Source organism: Pongo pygmaeus, chromosome 9, assembly GCF_028885625.2.
Source record: "Pongo pygmaeus isolate AG05252 chromosome 9, NHGRI_mPonPyg2-v2.0_pri, whole genome shotgun sequence".
NCBI lineage: Eukaryota > Metazoa > Chordata > Mammalia > Primates > Hominidae > Pongo > Pongo pygmaeus.
Genome location: NC_072382.2, coordinates 3,755,997 through 3,779,693, shown reverse-complemented (window position 1 = coordinate 3,779,693; position 23,697 = coordinate 3,755,997). Strand labels below are relative to the sequence as shown.

At 51.6% G+C, this 23,697-nt stretch overlaps 1 protein-coding gene across 1 annotated transcript in view; it reads right to left on the bottom strand.

Moving 5' to 3' along the window:
- The window catches only part of SHANK2 (SH3 and multiple ankyrin repeat domains 2), a 669,064-nt gene extending 646,316 nt beyond the window's left edge, over positions 1-22,748 (bottom strand). Inside the window, exon 1 of the mRNA XM_063670714.1 lies at positions 22,732-22,748. The gene's annotated coding sequence lies outside the window, so the exon portion shown is untranslated. The remainder of the gene's footprint in view (positions 1-22,731) is intronic.
- Positions 22,749-23,697: the final 949 nt, after the last annotated feature.

Sequence of the window (23,697 nt, the reverse complement as noted above, 5' to 3'; positions counted from 1 at the left end):
TGCCCATATGGCTCACGGGTACACAGTAGGTGCTTAATCACTGTGTGCCAAGTGAATGAATGGCTGCTTGACGATGAGGGTGCAAGGTGCACAAACAACTCCCTGCCTTTAAGACATCTGCATGAGCCTGGTGGACACATCCTTCTGCCAGGTGGCAGCCCGGATCAGGACCTCACCCCAGAGGCCACTGGTTCCCCAGCCCCATCCCCTCCTCATTCCTCCCCTCGGGGCCTAGATAGGTCATGGAACCACATCTCAGAATGTGCACAGAAGCACAGAGGGCACACAACCAGCCACTCTCTGCAGCTCAGGTCCTTGTACCTTAAGAACAGCCTACCTGGCGGGTGGGCAGGTGACTGAACCCATTTCAGAGATCCATCGACTGAGGTCAGAGAGGTGAGGGTACTCCTAGCCCCTCGGCCAGACAAGGCAGAGCTAGGACCCGGGTCTTCCAACTCCATGCTCAACATCATACCCACATCTCAGGCTACCCTTCCTCAGGAGCTGGCTGCCAGGTGGCTCTGCCCAGGTGTCAAAAGGGGTCGATGTTGGCCAGAATGACCCACCAGGAAAGCAGCCAACACACAGAGTCACTAAAGGTGACCTTTGGGAAGTCTCTGAGTCATAGGCCAGTCAGAGCACACCATAGACAATCCTCTTGTCCATGTGGGATTCCTGACCAGGTCCCAAACAAAGGGCACAGCAAGGCTGTCTCCATCCACCTGGCCGGTTCCACTGTCTGCCGTGCCAAAGTCACCTGCCCTGGTTAAGTCAATGAGCACGCAAGGGGCAACAATGAGCACAGCAATGACCCAGGGTCAAAGCCATGGGAAACTGCCTTGGAAGAAATGGAGCCAGATGCCACCAGGATAGTTGGCACTGGGGCTGGGTGACTTTGACCCTTTTTCTCTGTTTTCCAAATTTTCTGTGGGGCAGCAAAATAAGAAGTAAATTGAGATTTGGAAAACATCGTGTGTCCGCAGGACTGCACACACAGGCATGCTCGTGGAGCAGGTGGGCCTGTGGGGTTCCAGGGACCTCAGGTACCACCTGCAAGGGTGGGGTCAGCTCTTGAAATCAAGGTCCACACCAGCATAATGACCATCTGTGAGGGGGAGGCGCAGAGTCTAGGGAGATGTGCCCCAATTGTCTGCTGGAAATGGTGAGGAGGCAGTGAACCTTTGCCAAGACCTTAGTGGTCAGTATTTGCCAACAAGTCAATTTCCCATATGCCGAAGAGGTAGGCGCTATGATAACCCCTATTTCAACAACAAGAATACAAAGAGATATAAAAAGTATCTAAATCAGAGAGCTAATAAACGGTCAAATCAAGATTTGATCCTGTGCAGCTTGGACCAGATGCCAGACTTTTAAACACTATAGTGCAATAAAGGGTTAACTCAGCAGGCCTGGGTTGTCCAAACCCCACATACTCCAGAGAAAGGCTGGGTCCCCAGGAGAATTGCTTGAACTGTGGAGGCGGAGGTTGCAGTGAGCCGAGATCGCGCCACTGCATTCCAGGCAACAGACCAAGACTCCATCCCAAAAGAAAAAAAAAGAAAGAAAGAAAGATGGGGTCCTTACCCAGCTCATGGGAGATCCCCTCTGAGCCCTGGGAATATCCTGTGTGGTAAGAGTGCTTGAGTTCACCCGGGGCCTTGAGCGACATCAGATGGCCTGTGCTAACAACACGCGTTACAGTGGGGACCCCAGGCCACATGGTAGCAGCGTGACTTCTGGGGGGCCTAGGGACTAAGGCCAGTCATACCTATGTGAAAAACCCCCAGGAAAAGCCCTGGCTCCCAGGCTCTGAAGCAGGGTGCAGGGGGCTGGACTCCTTGTGTGCTGTCACACATCTTTGCTAGGAACCATCTATATGCCACCCCGGGAGAGAACACGGGAAGCGGGTGCCTGGTCTCTCCTGGACTCTGCCCCACATGCCTTTTGCCTTTGCTGATTCCACCCTTCGCTGTGATGAACCCTGCCTGTCGCTAAAACAGCTTCACTAAGGACTCTGTGAGTCCTTCTCATGAATCAGTGAACCTGGTTGGGGGGTGGCCTTGGGGAGCCCTGAACACAGCTGTCCTGTTCTGAGGAGAACTCCAGGCCAGCGGTGGGGAAACTGAGGTCTGGCTGGATTTACAAGAACACAAGTTACTTTCATAGAAGTCAAAGATGTAAATCCAAAAAAACCCCATAAACTCCACGGAAATGATCTGGAAGGGGCGTGCTTACATGGTAACAACGGCACCAGGCCCCCGGCTCAGGGCGCGGGCAGAGGGCCCCTGCTGGGCTGATGGTGCGGCTTGGTAGGAGTGTCCCACGGGCAGGTAACAGGACCCGGCACACCTCCCAACTGCGCTGCCTGTGTAAAGTGAGGCTGTGCCAAGAAAGGACCCCATGGACATGTTCTCGGGTGACAGGTTCCGACGGGAAGAGGCACCACAGGGTGCTGCTTGCTCACCTCCTCTCCCCGGGGTGAAGGCTGAAGCAAGGGACTCCCGAGGCAGGTGCACTTCACCCTGACGCCCGGACGCCTGTACCCTGCCAGCCACGCCCGTGCACTTTAGGGGAAGATAGGGCTTCTGAGAACAGGGTCCCCTCGAGGTTTCAGCTGGGGCCACTGTCTCCTTCCAAGACAGGCCCAGTCTAAGCCTGACCAGAGACACAGAAAACAAGACCAAGAATGCACGCATTCTGGGACTGCTAAGTGATGAGGGCCACCTGGAGCCACGCCCGGACAAGTCCTGGGAAGGGGGCAGGAGGCAGGGGCTCGGAGCACTCCACCTCCCCAATGGCCCATCCACAGAATGCTGACCATGGCCGGGCAGGGAAGGGACACCTGGTCCCAGGTAGGAGGGTCCCTCTGCAGACGGAGATGAGGGAAGCAGGGGACAGCCAGCTCGGGTGATGTCAGCCTGGCCTCCCTCCCTCCCTCACCTGCTGTCTCTCCTCTTCCCCATGAAGGCAGCCCCAGCAGGGTGCCACAGTCAACACCAGCGGCAGGAAGGCCCCAAGTGCCCAGGGAGTCCCAGCCCTGGATTCTGTAGCACCCTTGTGTAATGAGCCACTCAGACCCAAGTTCCCATGGCCTTTGTGGCCAAAGGTCTGACCACAGAAGTACCCCAGGCCACGTCCTCTCGGCACAGGCCCATCCTGCAGGCCTTTTCTCGCAGTCACCACCCCGCATCCAGCCCACATTCTCCCCAGCTTTGGGTCATCTGGAAATCCGGTGGTCAAGCCTCTCTCTGGTCAGAGGGTACTGACCAGCACCACCCTCACCCTCAATCAGTGGCAAATCCAGCAGCGTCCTGTGGCTCTGCCTCATGCCCCCGCTGGGCACTCCTGCAAGAACCTCCACCCTCCAGCTCCTGCCCGTGCCCCTCTTGCTGGGCTCCAGTAGAGGCTGCACAGCCCCTCAGAAGGCAGTGCCGGGAGACCCACATGCCAGGAGACTCATGTACAGGAGGGAGAGTCCCCTTCAGCCTCCTTCCTCAGTCCCTCTAGCTGTTTGTTAGTATTCAACTTTGGGAAGTCCAAGTCGGCCACCCAGAGGTTTCCAAGATGTCAGGGAAACACCACACTTCCAAATTTTACCAGGAGGAAAGTTCCAGAGAGGGGTAGGTCTGCTAATGCTCCCTCCTCCACACCTACCAAGCCACTCCTAATGTGCATTTGGGCATATTGGGTCAGGCGTGTTATTTATCCGCTTGTTGGTGGCAAGGGGGTGGCAGAGCCCGCAGGGTCACTGTGGGAAGGTGGCTAGGGATGGTCTCTTGGGGCCATGTCAAGAGTCATTTCTGGATGGCTGCTGAGATCTGGGAGAAAGGAAAGGCCCCTTAGCCCAGTGGCCCCCCAGGGCTGCGGCAGGTGAAATGGGGCTGGGAACCTCTGGGGAGAAAAGCTCCGATTAGGGCTGAGCTCTCGTGGGCCCCATCCCCATCCAGAGAGGATCCAGGTCCAATTTCTCTCCGTGTGCCCCGCGCCAGCCTGGAACCCTCCACGTTTCCTAAAGTGGCTACTCCATAAACACAAGGGGAAGGAATACGCAAACGCACTCTGCAAAGTACACATCTGCCCGTGCTGATGGAAGGAGAAGGATGCTAGTGCAAAGTCTTCTGTTTCTGAATTCCCTCCCATTGCTTCCCTCTCTGGACAGGCACACACACAGGGCGACTCCAGGAAGGACTGGAACAACACCTGAACGTGATCAACAGCATCTGCACACCTGGATCTCCTCTGTGCGTTTAGTTAATTATTCCTTAGTGCTTACATCGTGACTGTTAAACAGCTATTGGAAGCCAAACTCTTCCCTCTGAAAACATCCAGGCAGAATTAACACTGGAAGGCGGATCTGCAACTGCCACTCAGAGTGGCAGGAAGCACAGGAGCGTAAATATTTAGAGAAAGCCGGGAGCCAGCAGCGCCGCACCCCCGCCAGCCTACATCCAGACAGAGAGAGAGACTGCACTATTCTCATACCCACAGTTACAGAACCACAGCAAAATTACAGCGCTCACGTCCCCATACCTCCAAAAGACTAGCTTGCTACCTCGGTAAACAGTTGATAATTTGTAATACAATAAAAACATCAAGGCTGGGTGCAGTGGCTCATGTCTGTACCCCCAGCACTTTGCAAGGCCAAGGCAGGAAGGTCACTCGAGGCCAGGCGTTTGAGACCCATGGTCAACATAGCAAGACGCAGCAACTACAAAAAATAAAGGTAAGAAAACTAGATGGACATGGTGGCACACACCTGTAGTCCCAGCTACTCAGGAGGTTGAGGTGGGAGGCTCGCTTGAGGCCAGGAGTTTGAAACCACCCTGGACAACACAGCAAGACCCTGGTCTCTAAGAAAAGTAAAAGTAAAAAAAAGATTAGCCAGGCATGGTGGTGCATGCCTGTAGTCCCAGCTCCTCAGGAAGGTGGGGAGTGAGGATCGCTTGAGCCCAGGAGGTCGAGGGTGCAGCAAGCTATGATTGGGCCACTTTACTCCAGCCTGGGTAACAGAGTGAGGCCCTGCCTCAAAATAAAAAAAAGAAAAGAAAAGAAAAATCATGGAAGGAAAGAAAAAAAAAAAAAAAACAGGAACATTTGGATTCAACCAACACTTTAAATTCTTTTTTTTGTTGTTTTTTTTGGAGACAGAGTCTTACTCTATCAACCAGGCTGGGTTGCAGTGGCACAATCTCGACTCACCACAACCTCTGCCTCCGGGGTTCAAGTGATTCTCCAGCCTCAGCCTCCCGAGTAGCTGGGATTATAGGCTTCCGCTATCACACCCAGCTAATTTTTGTATTTTTAGTAGAGACAGGGTTTCACCATGTTGGCCAGGCTGATCTTGAACTCCTGACCTCAGGTGATCCACCCGCCTTGGCCTCCCAAAGTGCTGGGATTACAGGCGTGAGACACCGTGCCCGGCCCATTTTAAATTTTATTTCTAACAGTCTCAGATAGGCCTAGCCTCCTACATTAGGTTTGTTTGCTTGTTGTGGTGAATTACATTCTCTTTGATTTTTCCCTTCTTCTTTCCAAGAAAAGGGGAAATTAGCAAGTTTCTAATCTATTTTCAGTGCTTTGCTGAGATGCAGGTAAAGTTTAACCAAGAAGCAAAAACAAATTGACAGAGCAGGACAGCACTGACGCCAGGGCCAACTGCCCCGTGTGACCCTGTGTCTCTCCCTCAGCCAGGTCTTACAGTCCTCATTTCCAGAATCTGAACAGCTCTAACTAGTCCTCAGTGTGACACCGTCGCTGGAGGCTGACGCTGCACCAGGCCTCTCTAGAAGGTGGCACACTCAGGGTCACTCTTGCCTCTCCAGGCTGGAGAACGAAATGCCGAGAAAAGAATTCCTCTGCGTTCCTGCCTGCTTCCGAGGCAGGCTTACCTAAATTTCAATGAATTCCACTGAAAAAAAAAGAAAGATTGGCGTCCGAGGGGTACCCTGGGTTTGGCAGTCTAAGGGCTCCCAAGAAAAGCTTATAAGGGCCTTAAGACACCTAAAACCCACACATGAAGAAATCCACAGCTGACCTGAACATCCAACTATTCCAGCGTCCCTGTACTTAAACCCAAGGGGGGACACAGAAAGCCATGCAGTGGTGTTCCCAGGGGCCCCACTGTGCACCCAGTGTGGCAGGAGGGTGCTCTGGAGGGGCATGAGCTTGAAGTGGGCATCGCTGGTTGAGTGGGATGTGCCAGGGCAGGGAGAAGCTGTCCTGGGAAGGATGGCAGCCCCAGCAGAAGTGTCAGGGGAGATGGGGAAGTGGGGGGGAGAAGGGACACGCACAAGAGCCCAGTATGCACAGAAAGCTCCCAGGATGGACTGGGTGAGGCTATGGAACAAGGGGGGAAAGAATCTCAACCCCATAAACCCTAGCCTGATGCTGCTTTCCAAATCTTGGATAGCTCCAGGGGACGTTACGTTGCCAGGACAGGGCTGTGCACCCAAGTGTTCCTCCCCACCCTCCCTTCCCGAGTCCTAGGCAGGTGTTGTGGACATTACAGGTGGGTATACAACAGCCCTGCCTCAAGGGATCTCCCAGGATACAGTGGTTGGCACAGCAAAGGAGACCAACGGGCAGTCTCTGGGATACGAAACACTGGCTTGGAATCCTGATTCTGATTCCCCTAGGTGTGATCCTTGGTGAGTTACTGAATCTCCAGCCTCAGTTTCCTTATCTGTCCAAGGCAGGTTGGAGGCTTAACAAGATAGTCTAGGAAGACTGGACTTTTTATTGAGACAGAAGCGCTCAATAAATTGCATCTAAGGCACACACACCCTCTGACTTAAAGCAGAGGTTGCTAAACTCTGGGAGATCACAGGCCAGGAAACAGAAGAAAAAGAAATTTCATGATCCTGTTGGGATGACCAACATTATATGTCTCCAGGAAAAGGCGTCTGCAGAAGTGAGATGCGCCGTCAGCCACTGTTCCTCACCAGAGAGGACACTCGGCCCCACTGTCAGGGGAAAGGTCAGAGCAGAATAAAGCCCAGTCCTCTAAGTCTAAGCCACTGTGCTTCAAAAGCAGAACGTCCCTCCCAGGCCCTGGCTCTCCTCATCTCACCATAGATGGAAGGAGCTGGTCAGGAACCAGCCAGGCTGAATCAGGAAGCAGGAGGCTCTGCCAGCCCCATCCCCAGGCCAGGACAAATGTCGCTCTGGGTGGGGACTTGAGGAAAAGCATAGGGCCTTGCCAGGACTGTCATGATTGTTCTCATCAAGAAATCCCTTTCGCAATTTGTAGTGGGCCACTCCCGACACAGGCCAATCAGACACACCCTCCCACACCCTGCCTCAAGAAAACCCACGTGCAGGGCTGACCCGGGAGGGAGCTTCGGTTCGCAGGAGCCCAGCCAAGCACGGTGTGGAGGGAATCAGGCTTCCCTGTTCAGGGACACAGCTAGGTGCTTGCCTTTGCATAGGTTGTGCCTCCTCTCAGAATCGGGAACAGCCATGGAGCCCCCTCCCACCAGCACACATGTGGTCATACCCAGACCCAGCTCCTCACTCTTGACTCAGTGAACTTCTGGGAGAGCTGCAAAGCCAGGCAGCAGCCGTCCCTTGTGGCAGAACACACAGCAGACAGGAGCCCTGTGTCAGTGTCAATGTGCTGGGTGCTCCTGCAGGAGACCCTCCCTGCTGCGTGTGTCCCTGGACTACCAAACAGAGCATCTGCTCTGGAGGTGAGGGTCTTCATCTGGTCCCATCAACAGAGCACCTGCCGTGAGCTGCCTAGAGAGATATACTGGGGAGTCTCTGCCAGAGTAGATCCCAGGGGCCTGCCAGGTGCCCCATGGGGGCTCTCTGGGAGAGCAGGACGTGTCCATTCTTCACAAGACTCATCAGATGCCTGGCGCCCGGTGGGGTATCTCTGGGAGTGGCAATAAACCACTGAGGATTTGATGCAGGACGTGGGTGTGTGCTGAGGCATCCATTCTTCACAAGACTCATCAGATGCTCAAACAAGTCCGTGACCCCAAAATGTGAAGAACGGCAGCTTTCGATCATCTGCAAGGGAACTTCCGAAGGCAGCCTCAGTCCCAAGGGGTCTCCAGGGGCTGCAAAACCATCCCCAGTACTTAGTGGTACATACCTGGTCTCAGCCCTTGCCACCTGGTCCTCTTCACTGGAAATCCACAGGTATATATATATATTATTTATTTATTTATTTATTTATTTTTTGGAAACAGAGTCTCTCTCTGTCACCCAGGCTGGAGTGCAATAGTGCGATCTTGGCTCACTGCAAGCTCTGCCTCCCAGGTTCATGCCATTCTCCTGCCTCAGCCTCCTGAGTAGCTGGGACTACAGGTGCCTACCACCACACCCGGCTAATTTCTTTGTATTTTTAGTAGACACGGGGTTTCACCATGTTAGCCAGGATGGTCTTGATCTCCTGACCTCATGATTCGCCCGCTTCAGCCTCCGAAAGTGCTGGGATTACAGGCGTGAGCCACCGTGCCCGGCCCAGGTATATGTTTATATTCATGTAATGTGCTTTTGTTTCTGTTCACACTCGTCTCACTTCTTCCCTACTGGCAGACTGTTCTGCAAGTGTCAGGAAATCCACTGCAGCCGGAGACCAGATCGCTGCATCCACCCACTTCCCTCCACCTGACCTGGGGCTCAGTGGATACTGAGAGACCCAGGCATCTGCTGAAGGAACTGCGGACAGAGCACCATTGTCCTAAATAAAACACGCTCCACACCTGGACAGCACCCTCCCTGCTCCAAGAATGAGCCTGGCAGCCCCAGGACTGAAGAGAAAAACATCTCCGGGGCGGTGAAGAGAGCATGATGCGATGCCGGCACTCCCCTTATCCTCACGGATTTGGGGAAACACAACAGCGTCCAAGACACAAGCAGGAGGAGAGGGCGGGGTGTACTGCAGCTCAGTCCATCTGCACCGCTGACAGGATCCTGCCATTTGACTCCTCGGGGGGTCCTGTTTCAGGGGGATCCCCCGGGGCTGCTGCAGCCCTAATTGCTCCCCTTACCAAGTTCATGACGACAACTCCCTGAGACACCCACAGGCCCCATGGCTACTCCATACTCCCTGGCACCCAACCCTGGACTCAGTCCAGCACACTGAGTCCTATCGGTCAATTTCCTTTTTTTTTTTTTTTTTTTTTGGAAAAAAACATTGAGATTTTAAAATTCACACATCATCAAATTCATTCATTTAAAGTATGTAACTCAGTGCTCCCAGCACTTTGGGAGGCCGAGGAGGGCAGATCGCTTGAGCTCAGGTGTTCAAGACCAGCCTGGGCAACATGGAGAAACCCCATCTCTACAAAAACATAAACATTAGCCAGGCATGGTAGTGTGTGCCTGTAATCCCAGCGACCTGGGGGGCTGAGGTGAGAGAATCACTTCAGCTAGGGAGGTCGAAGCTGCAGTGAGCCATGGTTGTGCCAATGCCCTCCGATCTGGGTGACAAAGCAAGATCCTGTCTCAAAACAAATAAATAAATACAATAAATAAAATGTATAATTCAGTAGGTTTTAGTGAGTTCACAGAGTAGGGTATCTATCACCACAATCCATTTTTGAGCATTTGCAAAAAAAAAAAAAAATTAACCTGTAACCCTTAGCCATCACTCCTCAAGCTCCCCATCCTCTCCCTCCGTCTCTCCCCAACCATAATTATTTTCTCTATATATAACTTGGCCACTTCGAGGCATTTCATACAAATGGAATCACATGACGTATGGTGAGTCAATTCTCTCTCATTCTTTTTTTCACTTCTTTTGAGAAAAGCTTTGCGGTTGTCCAGATCTCCTCTGTGCATGGTTCTTCAAGCTGCATGCCTGAATCACTTCAAAATATGAGATGGGAACACACTGGAACCACTCTGGCTTAAGGTCCACCTCAAAGCCTATTCATTATGTCTTCAGCTTTCACTGAGGTCAAAGGTATTTGAAACCATTTTGTTTTTTGCAAAACCCCACCTGCAAACACCGTGTCACATGAAAAAATTCTTCCTAGATGAGAGCACCAAGAAAAGTCTGCTTTCCAAATGAACTGATATTATTAGACAAAAGAATTCTGTTATTCCATCTTTCCCTTCTTGCCCTGGCTGCCAGGAAGCTCAGAGATTAAAAACCAGATGTAACTGTACAAATGCTCTCTTATGCTACAGTTGGGTCTTAGAGACTCCTCATGCTTCAAGCAGAGTTTTACCACCATGGCATGCAGCAGACTTATTTGGGAAATCAGCTAAAAAGACAGATTCTTACTGAATCTGATGTCCTATAGATAAGGTCTTAAAATCTGCAATTTAAATAACATGTCCAAAAATGTTCTCAGACCTGGCTTTAAAGCCAAAGCAAAATGTCACAGCCCTTTTCCTAGGACTCAGAAGACATTCTAGGGGAAACAAGCCTCGTTCCTCCTCTTGGGTCATCTTCGTCCTCACCCAGTGAGCATCCATGTGCATCACGCAGCTGTTTCCAGGGGCTGCAGTGAACAGAGCAAACGTGCCCGTTCCACGCGAAAGGGCTGTCATTGCTCTAAGACGATGAGACCATCTTTGGCCGAGATGGGAGGATTTATAGAAATGAGCAGGCTGAACACAATCCTGTTCCCTGGATGCATAAACTCAATTCAAGTCCTCAAAGCGTTCTAGCAGTTTCCATGAATCCACTTCCTCAATGTCAAACACCAGAGCTTTGCAAAGCTTTAGGACGTTCTTGCCACCAGGAATCCCTGCTCTGGTAGGAGAGGTTTCTTTCCTCATTTCCCTCACTGGGTAACCAGGTAGGAACAGCAGGTGGAGGCACAGGGAGAGGAGCAGGAACCCCAGGCGCAGGCACAGGGAAAGGAGCAGGCACCCCCGGCGCAGGCACAGGGAGAGGAGCAGGCACCCCAGGCGGAGGCGCAGGGAGAGGAGCAGGGACCCCAGGCGGAGGCGCAGGGAGAGGAGCAGGGACCCCAGGCGGAGGCGCAGGGAGAGGAGCAGGCACCCCAGGCGGAGGCGCAGGGAGAGGAGCAGGGACGCCAGGCGGAGGCGCAGGGAGAGGAGCAGGGACCGAAAAACACTGTGCCCATTTCTACAGCGCTGCAGGGTGCAGGACTGCTGCTGCCATCCAGGTAAGTCCAGGGAGCTTAAGGGCTGAGGTTCTTTACAGAGAATGAGCAAAGGTGGAAAAGGAGAATCTTCCCGGGACAGCAGGGACTCCTAGCAGCTGAGGGGCCAGGCACAGGGACGGGTGGCTCTCAGAATAGAGGCAGATATTTCCCACACGGCCAGCAGCCTGCACAGCTGTGCCTGCCAAGGCCTGTCTGGTATTTTGTGAGGACGCCAAGATTCCCATACTCTTTCATCCCTCTATTCTGGAAAACACAGTTTGCTCCAACCTTTCACTATCCTAAATAGTGCCAAGTTGGACATCTTTATGATCACAGTTTCACTTTACTCTTCCCTCTGGATAAATCCCCAGGGGCAAGGTTTTTAATTCAAAGTCCATTTTCCTGTAAAACAGAGGTTTAAACACCACACAGAGGAGAGCGTAGACTCTGTCCTCTGTGCCATGGAATTGTTTTTAATCACTGCACGAGCCATATGGGGCATTAGACCTAAACAGCATTGTTGAACTCTGAGGGTCTCGTTCTCATGTTCCCCACACTCGGAAACTGACTCCCTATGGGAAAAGATGTTGGCCACACCTGAGCACCGGGCTGATCTTCCTTCTACAAACACGTCATCTCCCTCTGGCTCTTGCCAGCCTGCCGCCTCCATCCACACAGAGGAATGGCCTTTCTGATAGGCAAACTGGACTAATCATGTCTTTTATTTTCTGTCTTAGGATGTTTTGACATCTAGGGGAGCCTCGCAGACACTGGCAGAGACCGCCCCTTCCAGGGCTGGCTAATTCCCAAAGACAGTGAGTGGCTTCCTTGGGCTCTTACCGTGCACTCACATGCACAAGCCAACCACCCCTTTTTCAACTCCTGTTCACCCAGCCAATATGAACCACCCCTGCCCTAAGGCGCCCCAGGACCAGGTGCCAGGCAAGCAAAGACCTCCCCTACAGCCCCAGGCCGACTGCAATGACTCACCCAACCTGGCCCTGCCTCTCTCACAGAAACCCCCAGAAAAGCTCTGGCCTCAGTTTCCTCCCACCTCCTGCCTGCTAACCAAACCCTGGGGCTTCCCCTGTGGCCCCAGGGCTCATGCCCCCTGCTCTTGGGAAATGTAAGCCATAAAACCTTCTTTTGGGAAATCCTTTTGTCCTCCCTCAGCCACCTCCATCAGTTAAAATCCTGCAGCACAAATGAGACAGACACAACAAGGACGATGGTTTCCAGGCAGGTGAGGAACTGCGCGCTGGCTCCCCTCTAGATCCCCCAGCAACAAACCAGCGCTCCCCAGGCCCCAGAGGGATACCCTCCCTTCTTTTCCACCGACAGCCGAAACACACACAGCCAGGACTTCTTTCTTCTGTAGCAAAAAGACATCATGATTTAGCACCATCAGCTTTGCTTGAAAAAATGACCTACCCTAACCAAACGTTTCCAAAGAAGTGTCACCTCTGCTCAGCCTGCTATGTGGTGAAGATGGGTCTGGCTCAAGGTCTCACTGCTGTCTCAGCAAGTCTGGCCAGAGGCTAACTGGAGTCAGGCCAAGAGGGTGTCACTGTCAGACCCTTGGGCCACCCAAGTGCCCACCCACATATCTGTCGCGTGCCACCCCGGGGCTTCCCTGTCCTCCGGGGCGGGGTATCGCGCGGTTCTGATTGGGACCCATGCTGCAGCTGTCCTCTCGTGCAATTGCTAAGAAGGTGAAGCGGGGTCACAAAAGGCCATTCTAGACCACCAGGTGCTCGATGGGAGGCCTGGGGGTGGCCACAGCCTTTTGTTCTGGTCTCCAGGTATTGAGGGCCACCAGGCATCCCGCCTTCCACACATCCTCCACTCGGCAGGGAGGGAGAACAGAATGGGGCTGTGTGGCAGTTTCCTCCCCGCTCCCACATACACAGAGGAGCTGGCTGTGCTGCAGGTACATGGGGGCCTTCCCTTCAGCGGACAGCTCCCTCCACCAGCCATCCTCTCACAGCCCACACGTTCACACCATCAGGCAGGCATGCCCCGATGTGCGATGTCCTTCATCAAAACCCCTCATGATAGTGCAGCTTAACGCCGTCCGAGTGCTGGAAAGAACCAGAGGTCCCAGCTCTCACCCTGGAGCCACAGCAGGGCCCACGCTCTCTCTGAGCCTCGGTGTCCACCACAGTCTCAGCAGGGGCAGCACCAAGTGACCTCTGGTCCCCCTGCCCCCTGCTTCTGTACTTTGGAGGCCTCCCTGACTCCCCTTACCATGTTTGAACACACCACTCTGTCATCTCCCTGACTCCCCTCACCCTGTCTGAACACACCACTCTGTCATCTCAAGGCTTTGTGTCTCCCATGAAGCCTTCAGCAGGTTCTGCCCTGGTCACCCCTGGCTGCCCATCAGCAGGGCTCAGGTCCCAGAGGCACCAAGGGAGCTTCAGACGGTGCCTCCTGCCAAGACAGGCCCCCCGAGCGAAAGTGAGGTCAGGCCTGAAAAGAAAGCAAGGAAGGCCTGCTGAGGATGTACCTCCTCTCCCAGGCAGGCACGTGGGGAAGGCCACAGCCCCAACTGTTCCCCAAAGAGGTGTCCCCACATAGCCATCTGTGGCAAAGTGGCTCCCACTCAGGGCCCTGCTAATGTCCTCGGACATCCATCTACACCCCTCTCCCTGCACACACTGCAGGCATGCCAGCTCAGGAGCTCAAACCTCTGCAAACACGATTATTCGGCAAAACCCAGACATGACACCCCAGAAGTGGCACCCCCAACTCTGTAGTCAGACCACAACCTTTTTAGGGACAAGCAGTGGAGTCAGGTTCCCACAGCACCTACCACCACCTTAGGCACATTGCTGATGCTCAAATCAAATCTTTCCAACCACAATGAGACAGCATCTCCCCCGCCTCCACCCTCCAGGATGAAAATAACCAAGAAGAGAGATGGGAACAGAAGTAGGCAAGGACGTGGAGCAAGTGGAGCCCTCATCCGATGCTGGAAAGGACATCCAACGGTGCGGCCGCTCTGGAACACGGTTTGTCCCTCCTCAAAAGGTTAAACACTGAGCACCACATGGCCCAGCAGCTCTACTCCTAGGAATCTACCTGAGAGAAACGAAACCGCGTCCACACAAAAGCCTGTACAAGAATGTCCAAGTGTGTAAAAGCCAAAAAGTGAGAATAATCCAAATGTCCAGCATGTGATAAACATAATATTGGATTAAAAAGATGCTATATCATATGATGCAGTATCACTCAGCCTTTAAAAGGAAGGAATCACTGAATCATGCTAATAAACGTGGGCAAGGCTTGAAAACATGATGCTGAGTGAGAGAAGACGGACACAAAGGTCACGTATTACACAATTCCACTTATATGAACTGTCCCAGATGGGCAAATCCATAGAGATGAAATGGAGATTTGCAGTCACCAGGGCCAGAGGTGATTGGTAAAGGGATTCAGGAGGAGGCAGTGACTGCTAATGGTACAGGTTTTTGGGGGGCAATATAAAAAAATGATTACTTTTCACAAATGTTAATACTGATTTTGGTGATGACTGCACCACTCTAAAAATACAGCCATGTGCTGCTGTCAACATTTCAGTCAAGGAGGGACTGCGTATGTGATGGCGGTCCCATAAGATTGCAATAAAATATAATAAAATAAAAATAAAAGCTGAAAACTTTTATCACCAAGTGAGGTCACAGCCACTGGGACGTCGTAGCTCAATGCATTCCTCACGCGTCTACAATGCTGCTGGCCTAAACAGACCTCCTGCACTGCCAATCTAATAAAAGTCTAGCACATACAATTTTCTAGGTACGTAGTACTCAATAATAAGAAAAAACTATGTTACCGGTTTATGCATTTACTATATTTTTTAGAGTATGCCTTCTACTTATTAAAAAATAAACAGACTGGGTGCAGTGGCTCATGCCTGCAATCCCAGCACTTTGGGAAGCTGAGGTGGGAGGATCAGGTCAGGAGTTTGAGACCAGTCTGGCCAACATGGTGAAACCCTGTCTCTACTAAAAATACAAAATTAGCCGGACATGGTGGTGCACGCCTGTAAGTCCCAGCTACTTGGGAGGCTGAGGCAGGAGAATCGCTTGAACCCGGAAGGTAGAAGTTGCAGTGAGCCAAGATCACGCCATTGCACTCCAGCCTGGGTGACAAGAGCAAAACTCCGTCTCAAAATAAAATAAAAGAGAGTAAACTAGGGGCCTGGCACAGTGGCTCATGCCTGTAATCCCAGTACTTTGGGATGCCAAAGCAGGCGGATCACTTGAGGTGAGGAGTTTGAGACCAGCCTGGCCAACATGGAGAAACTCCACCTCTACTAAAAAATACAAAAATTAATTGGGCATGGTGGCACGCCTGTAATCCCAGCTACTCGGAGGCTGAGGCTGAGAATCACATGATCAGTGGAAATGGAAGTTGCAGTGAGCCGAGATCATGCCACTGCACTCCAGCCTGGGCAACAGAGCAAGACTCTGTCTCAAAAAAAAAAAAAGTAAACCGTAAAACAGCCTCAGGCAGGTCTTCCAGGAGATGTTCTAGAGGAAGGCACTGTAATCACAGGAGACGCCAGCTCCACGCATATTACTGCCCCTGAAGACCTTCCAGTGGGACAAGATGCGGAGGTGAAAGGCAATGGTATTGATGATCCTGACCCTGCGTAGGCCAAGGCTAACGTGTGGATTTGTGTCTTAGTTTTTAACAAAAAAAATTAAAAAGTAAAAAATTCTTTGAATAGAAAAAGGCTTATGGAATAAGGATATATGGAAACAAAATGTTTGTATAGCTGACAATGTGTGTTTTAAGCTAAGTATTACTGCAAAAGAGTCAAGAGGTTTTTTGTTTGTTTGTTTTTTGAGACAGAGTCTCGCTCTGTCACCCAGGCTGGAGTGCAGTGATGCGTTCTCGGCTCACTGCAAGCTCTGCCTCCTGGGTTCACGCCATTATCCTACCTCAGCCTCCCGAGTAGCTGGGACTACAGGCACCCACCACAACACCCGGCTAATTTTTTGTATTTTTAGTAGAAACAGGGTTTCACCGTGTTAGCCAGGATGGTCTCGATCTCCTTACCTTGTGATCCACCTGCCTCAGCCTTCCAAAGTGCTGGGATTACAGGAGTGAGCCACCATGCCCAGCCAAGAGGTATTTTTTTAAAAAAATTAAAAGTTTACAAAATAAAAAAGTTACAGTAAGCTAGAGTCAATTTATTATTGAAGAAATTCTTTTAATTTTTTTTTTTTTTTTTTTGAGATAGAGTTTTGCTCTTCTTGCCCAGGCTGGAGTACAATCGTGCAACCTTGCCTCACCACAACCTCTGCCTTCCAGGTTCAAGCGATTCTCCTGCCTCAGCCTCCAAGTAGCTGGTGTGTGTGCCACCACGCCCAGCTAATTTTGTATTTTTAGTAGAGACGAGGTTTCTCCATGTTGGTCAAGCTGGTCTCAAACTCCCGACCTCAGGTGATCCACCTGCCTTGGCCTCCCAAAGTGCTGGGATTACAGGCATGAGCCACCGCGCCCGGCCTGCTTTATTTTTAAATTGAATCTGCGGTGCCCAGGGATGAGCAGCATGAGGGCAGGGTCTGGAACCTTCATTGCTACCTTCTCACCAGCCAGCTGTCCCCGTCAGCACAGAGCACCTACACACCCAATCTCCATCAACTCCAAGGTCTCTCGATGGGAAAGACTCACGTGAAAGTCCGATGACCCCTGAACCAGACACAAGTTGCAGTGGCAGCATAAACAGAGCACTGGGCGTAACTAACTGGGAAGGAAGCCCCAGACTTGCTGTCCTGCCACTCAACCTGGCCTTGTTTTTCCACCATGGCTGGAGACTGTGCCTGAATGCCTCTCTCTTCTGCAGCCCCCAGCAGGAAGGAGTCCCAGGCAGCCTTCTCTGTAGGGCACCCATAGAGAGTGGCATCTGTGCACCCCACAGGTGGTCAGCATCCTACACAGACATCGCAGAAGAAAGTAACGGAGCTTACCCAAGGCTCTGTGGGCAAGCTTCAGACCATGAGGACACCATCACGTGGGGTGTCCCACATACCAGGATTTAGAGAAGCCAGATGAGGAGAGAGCATTTCTCAGAATCACATCAGAGAAAGGTGGCGTGGTTCTAGGCAATGTGCTGAGATCATTTAGAACAAGGGCCCACAAAATTTTCTGCAAAACTCCAGCTGGTAACTACTCTCAACTCTGCAGAGCATGCAGTCTGTCACAACGACTCAACTCTGCCACACACAATGTGGAAAGAGATGAGCATGGCTGGGTGCCAATAAAACTTTATTCACAAAAGAGAACCCAGATTGTCAGGAAATATCACAAATTACACATCTGACCAGGGATTAGCATCTAGCATGTATAAAGAACTCATGCAATCCAACAATTCAAAAATGGGCAAAGAACTTAAATAGACATTTTTCTGAAAATATTCAAATAACCAATAAGCTCATAAAAAGATGCTCCACATCACTAATCAATAGGAAAATGCAAACCAAAACCACAATGAGATACTACATCAACACCCCCTAGAATGGCTATTTTAAAAAACAAAAAAAAAACAGGCCAGGTGTGGTGGTTCACACCTATAATCCCAGCACTTTGGGAGGCTAAGGTGGGCAGATCAGCTGAGGTCAGGAGTTCGAGATCAGCCTGGGCAACATGGTGAAATCCCGTCTCTACTAAACAAATAAAATAAAATAAAATAAAATAATTAGCCAGGGATGGTGGTGGGTGCCTGTAATCTCAGCTACTCAGGAGGCTGAGGCAGGAGAATCACTTGAGCCCAGGAGGCAGAGGTTGCAGTGAGCTGAGATCACACCACTGCACTCCAGCCTGGGCAACAGAGCAAGACTCCAACTCAAAAAAAAATTAAATTAAATTAAAAAGTTACAAAAACAAAAACAGGCCAGGTGTGGTGGCTCATACCTGTAATTCTAGCACTTGGGGAAGCTGAGGTGGGTGAACTGCTTGAGCTCAGGAGTTTGAGACCAGCCTGGACAACATAGTGAGACCCCCCAACCCGTCTCTACAAAAAAATTTAAAAATTAGCCAGGCATGATGGCGCATGCCTGTGGTCCCAACTACTCGGGAGGCCCAGATGGAAAGGATTGCTTGGGCCTGGGAGGCCGTGGCTGCAGTGAGCCTTATTGTGCCACTGCAATCCAGCCGGGTGACAGAGTGAGACTCAGTCTCAAAACAGAAACAAACAAACAAAAAAACAAAATACAAGTGTTGGCAACAATATGGGAAACTGGAACCCTTGAGCCTTGCTGGTGGGAATGTAAACCACTGTGGGTTTAACCACTGTGGGTTACACAGGCGTGTAACCACTGTGGAAAACAGTACGGCAGTTTCTCCAAAAACTAAACATAAAAAAAAAAAATATGAACCAGCCATTCCACTTCTGGGTAGGTATATGCCTGAAAGAACGGGTGGATATCTTGAGGAGATATATCCGCACACCTACCTTCACACAAAACTATTCACAACAGCCAAAAGGTTGGAGCGACCCAGTGTCCACCACCGGATGAATGAGGTGTGGTCCATTCACAGAAGGAGTATTTCTTAGGCTTAAAAAGAAATGAAGTTCCAATACATGCTACAACATGGGTGACCCTGGAGGATGTTACGCTAAGTGAAAGAAGTCAGGCACAAAATCTCACATGACCCCGCTCCTATGAGGTTCCTCGAGTGGGGATCCATGGAGACAGGAAGCTGAATGGGGGTTGTCAGGGGCTGGGGAAGAGGAATGGGGAGGGAGGGTTCAATGGGGACAGAGTTTCAGTTTGGGAAGATGAAAAAGTTCTGGAGACGGTTGGTGGCGATGGTTGCACAGCCACATAAATGTGTTTAATGTCACTGAACGGCACACTTTAAAAACGGTGAAGATGGGCTGGGCACGGTGGCTCACTCCTATAATCCCAGCACTTTGGGAGGCCGAGGCAGGTGGATCACTTGAGGTCAGGAGTTCAAGACCAGCCTGGCCAACATGGTGAAACCCTGTCTCTACTAAAAATACAAAAGTTAGCCAGGCTTGGTGGCAGGCGCCTGTAATCCCAGCTACACAGGAGGCTGAGGCAGGAGAATTGCTTGAGCCCGGGAGGCGGAGGTTGCAGTGAGCCGAGATCGCTCCACTGCACTCCAGCCTGGGCAACAGAGCAAGACTCCGTCTCGGAAAAAAAAAAAAAAAAAAAAAAAAAGATGAAGATGGTAAATTCTGTATTATGTGTATCTTGCTAAGACTTTAAAAATAAAAACAAAACTTCATTTACAAAAACAAGCAATGAGCAGGATCGGACCCTCACACCACAGTCTGCCAGCTTCTGGTTGGGCACAAGGCAGTGGGTGCCCAGCAGGAGACGGTGGCCGGAGCGCAGGTGCAGAGAACAGGGTCCTCATCCCAGTCCTGCCCTGACAAATGCCGCTTGATCCCCTGTTTCCCCACCCAGGAGGGTGCCCTGGAGCATATCCTCTTGGGTCATGTCATTAATCATTAGGGGGTGTCTGATTACACCCACAAGTGGAAAATATAATTTGAGACAATAGCAAAGAACACCTCAGGAAAAACCAGATCTTCAAATTCATCTAATCTAGTGTCTTCAACAGTCAATGAGAATTGCAACATTGTCAATTCATTCCGTTACTCCTAAGTGGAACCTTTCTGCCACCAATTATGCGATACCCTGGCAGCTCACTAAGTTACCCCTCGAGGGCACTTTTCCAGTTTTTTTCTGAGCAGCAAGGGGAGGTGATCAGTAGACAAGGCTAGAAACCCAGGATGTGTGCAGTTGCCTAGGCGCTGGGAGTCTCCACTGTAAAATGACGCTGCAGCCATGGCATGGGGGCGTGAGGTGTCCACACAACGATGTTCATGATGGATGAATGGGGGTCTGAGGACATTGGGAGAGCCACTGAGGAGCAGGGTCCCTTGGTGGCTCCTGTTAGGGCGGAACTGGGACACCTGAGGAAGCAGGAGAAGTCGCTGGAGGGAGAAGCACCCAGGTGAGCGTGGCCAGGTCGGTGATTCTGCCTCACCCTTCCCTGCACCAGGACCAGCACCTCCTAGGCCTCCCAGATCATCGACATCCCCAAGAGGAAAACCCCACCCACCCCACCCCACCCAGCACCACCATCCTGCTCCAGAAAGCAGCACGGCTCCCCTGTCCCAAGGTCATCAACTGTGTGGGCTGAAAGTGCCCTGACCAGAAAAATAAAACTAAAACAAATTCACTCCCAGCCTTCGTGAATTGCCCAGACCGGCTTTTCCTTCTCTCCTTCCCTTTAATTGCAGCTGTCAGGGTTGCAGGGTTGCAGGCCTGCTACTCTGGAAGCAAGCGCTCCCCACCACTTGTGAGCCAACGGCAGCTCCTGAGAGACAGGCTCCTAGTGACAAGCAAAGGCTCAACCCAACCGCCCCATGTTCCTTTCTTAGGAAGCTCCCAGAGGAGCTAAGAAGGGAGTTTCAGGGAGACAGGTCCCAGCTGCGAACCAAGGCCCAGCTGGCCAGATGCAGGTGCCTTCCAAAGGCAGAAGTGCATGCACACCATGGATGTTAGCTCTGCCCCAGCCCTGGGAGAGAGTATGAATAAATAGCAAGTCCCAAGTCCAAGCTCCAAGGAAGCCAAAGGCAGCTGACTGCTGACAACATCTTATGGCTCAACCCCAGGCCTGCAGGGACACGTGCTCCTTCCTGGGTGGACAGGGACTAATGTCCTTCCCTCTCTGAGTCTGCTCCTGCTCTAGAATAAAGGGGTGGACCACCTTCTCCAGCAGGGTCACACATTCTCATATGCATCCTTGTGACACCTTTCGAGCAGGAACCGTGTACTGGGCCAGCACTTCTGCACAAGGGACAAGTATGCAGCATCGGCCAGAGACGAGGGGGAGTGTGGAGGATGCAGACCCAGCTCTCGGCCAAGACAGCCAGGAAAGGCAGAAGCACCCTCCACGGAGCCGTGTCACCATCCCTCCACCCGGGAGGACACTTGTCCACATGTGGGAGGGGAGTGACAGCAGAGGCTAGAGAGGCAGCTCAGGGACTTGGAGGGACACACGGGTGCAGAGAAGGGCTTGAACACGGGGAGAAAGAGAGTCCGACTGGATTTCAGACGGGATTGGTGAGCTGTGGAGCTGGAGACAGGAAAACCAGGCAGGTGAGGCCGCCCAACTGCGATGGTGGCCAGGACCAGGGTAGTCCTGCATGGGGCTGTGACTCCGACATTCCGCTCCTGCCTGCCGTGTTTAGGACCCCAGGGTGTGCATTCTCATGGGGTGGTGGAGGGTGAAGCAGAGATACACGATCGGCACATCAACAGCCTTCCATATGCAGGCTTCGGTTACTCTGAACTCAACAAACCATGCGCACATTGGAAATATTTTTTAGTTGCATCTGTGCCGAACATGTACAGACTTTTTTTCTTGTCATTATTCCCTAAACAATACAGTATAGGAACCATTTACATATCATTTACATTGTTTAGGTATCATACACAATCTGGAGATGTTTTAAAGTATATGAGAGAAAGTACTTATGTTATATGCAAATACTGCACCATATTAAATCAGGGACTTGAGCATCCACGGACTTTGGTACTCACGGGAGGTCCGGGAACCAATCCCCTTTGGATGCCAAGGGATGACTGTACGGCCCTTCCACAGTATTAAGATCTCGTGGTGCACACAATTAAGAAAGCATATCTCACACAGCTTCTTGGGCAGGCCTGTGCAGCTCAGAGGCCCTTTCCTACACATGGGCACCACCAGGTACAACCCGTCCATGTGAAAATGACGGAGAGGAGCTGGAAGCGCCTGCACCACTCATCTGTCTGCAGCCACACTGGCTGGGTCTGGCATGGGCACGCTGGTGAGGACAGTTCAGAAGGATTGAGAAATTGCCCACGGGGCTCTGGACCACACAGATCTGTCTTTATGGTCCCTGGTATACAAGACCATGCCAGGAGGAAGGGTCCTGTACCAGCAGGAGCCCAGTGTGCAGTCAAGCCAAGCTGGATTCAGCCACTCAATCCCATGTGACCATGACCAAGTATCTGCTGAGAGCCTGTGTCCTCACTGAAAATGGTGGTAATTCCACTTTCTGCATGGAGTTGGTGGTAGTCAGAGTCAACGCTGGTAAGATATCTGGCAGATGGGGCCTTTAAGCACATTACAGGTGAGGTGATACCAGCAAGGCACAGAGGAGGCGCTCAAGAATAGAGCCACTGAGCACCAGCCCACGCTCCGGCCTCTGCAGAGCACACAGACCTGGGCTTCACTGCACCCTTCCCTGCACGTGGGCACCACGAGACGCACCCTCGTTCATGTGAAAATGACGGCGAGGAGCTGGAAGCACCTGCACCACTCATCTGTCTGCAGCCACCCCGACTGGGTCTAGCCTGGGCACGCTGGTGAGGACCGCTCAGAACGTGGTCCAGAAGCCAGAGGCATAGTCCCTTTCATACCCCGCAAGGTCACACAAGCGGGCCACCAAGGACAATGCCATCCACCCTCTTCCCACCCAAACACAAGCACAGGGCACACAGGGCCTGACAACAAGAAACTGAAAGTCCTCTGGCCACAGTGCAAAGGGAGGGATGTGGACCAAACCCAGACAGTGGCCACTGGCTTGCAGGTAACAAGGACAGGGGAAAATACTGTAACTCACCAGAGGTGTTGGGAGACTGAGCCCCACAGATGGCCTCTTAGAGCAGGAACTGTCTGTATTCTAGGGGGCCAAAGCAGGGTGCCTGGAGAGATTTCCAGACCTGTGGAGAGATAATGAGACCAGGGCGTGGTCAGACACAGACTGTTGAGAGGCACGTGTTAAAACTTCATGTCGATTCTGATATTTCTGTGCTAAAAACCAGGGATTGAACTTCTGCTTCCGGGCAGATGGAGTAGACACATTTTTCCCTATTCCTCACACAAAGCACAACTAATACTCAGGATGCTGTATATAAAACAAACATAACACTCTGCAAGGTGGAGAGATGGTGGACCAGCCAGGGACATGGTGTGAGCTCCCTGGGTTTTCTTCTTGCCTCGTACATCCCAGACGTGGTGCTGAATAAGCCAGCAACACAGAAAAGCCAACAGGAGCAGGAACAATACCACAACAAAAGTGTGTTCTCTTTAGTCGAAAGACTAGGAAAGCAGCAGCTAACAGGGCAATACATTTAGACAACAACAGGTCTACTCCAGCCAGACACTGCAGAAAAATCTGTGGCCTCAGCCCCACCCACAGCAGCAAAGGCCGAGTAGGGAGTCTAGATTTCCACCCTGTGTGGCTATAATGAAGCACCAAATCCCTGCCAGGGTGGCATCAAATAGACCAAAGGAAGGAGCTGGCACATTCATCCCCACCAGGCAGTAACAAATCCTCCTTTCACTCTGGCATTAGTACGGGCAGCATGGGGAGCCTGGATTTCTATAGCACCTGTCTGTAATGAGGTGACATCCCTTTCCACCTTCCCTTGTGGAAGTGGCAACAGGAAAAGTTAGCTTACAAAAAAAGTTTAAGTAAGACTCAAAGTCTCATAACATAATACAAATATGTCCAAGTTTCAGTAGAAAATCACCCATCAAACCAAAGATCAGGAAGATTTCAAACTGAAAAAAGAAAATCAATGGA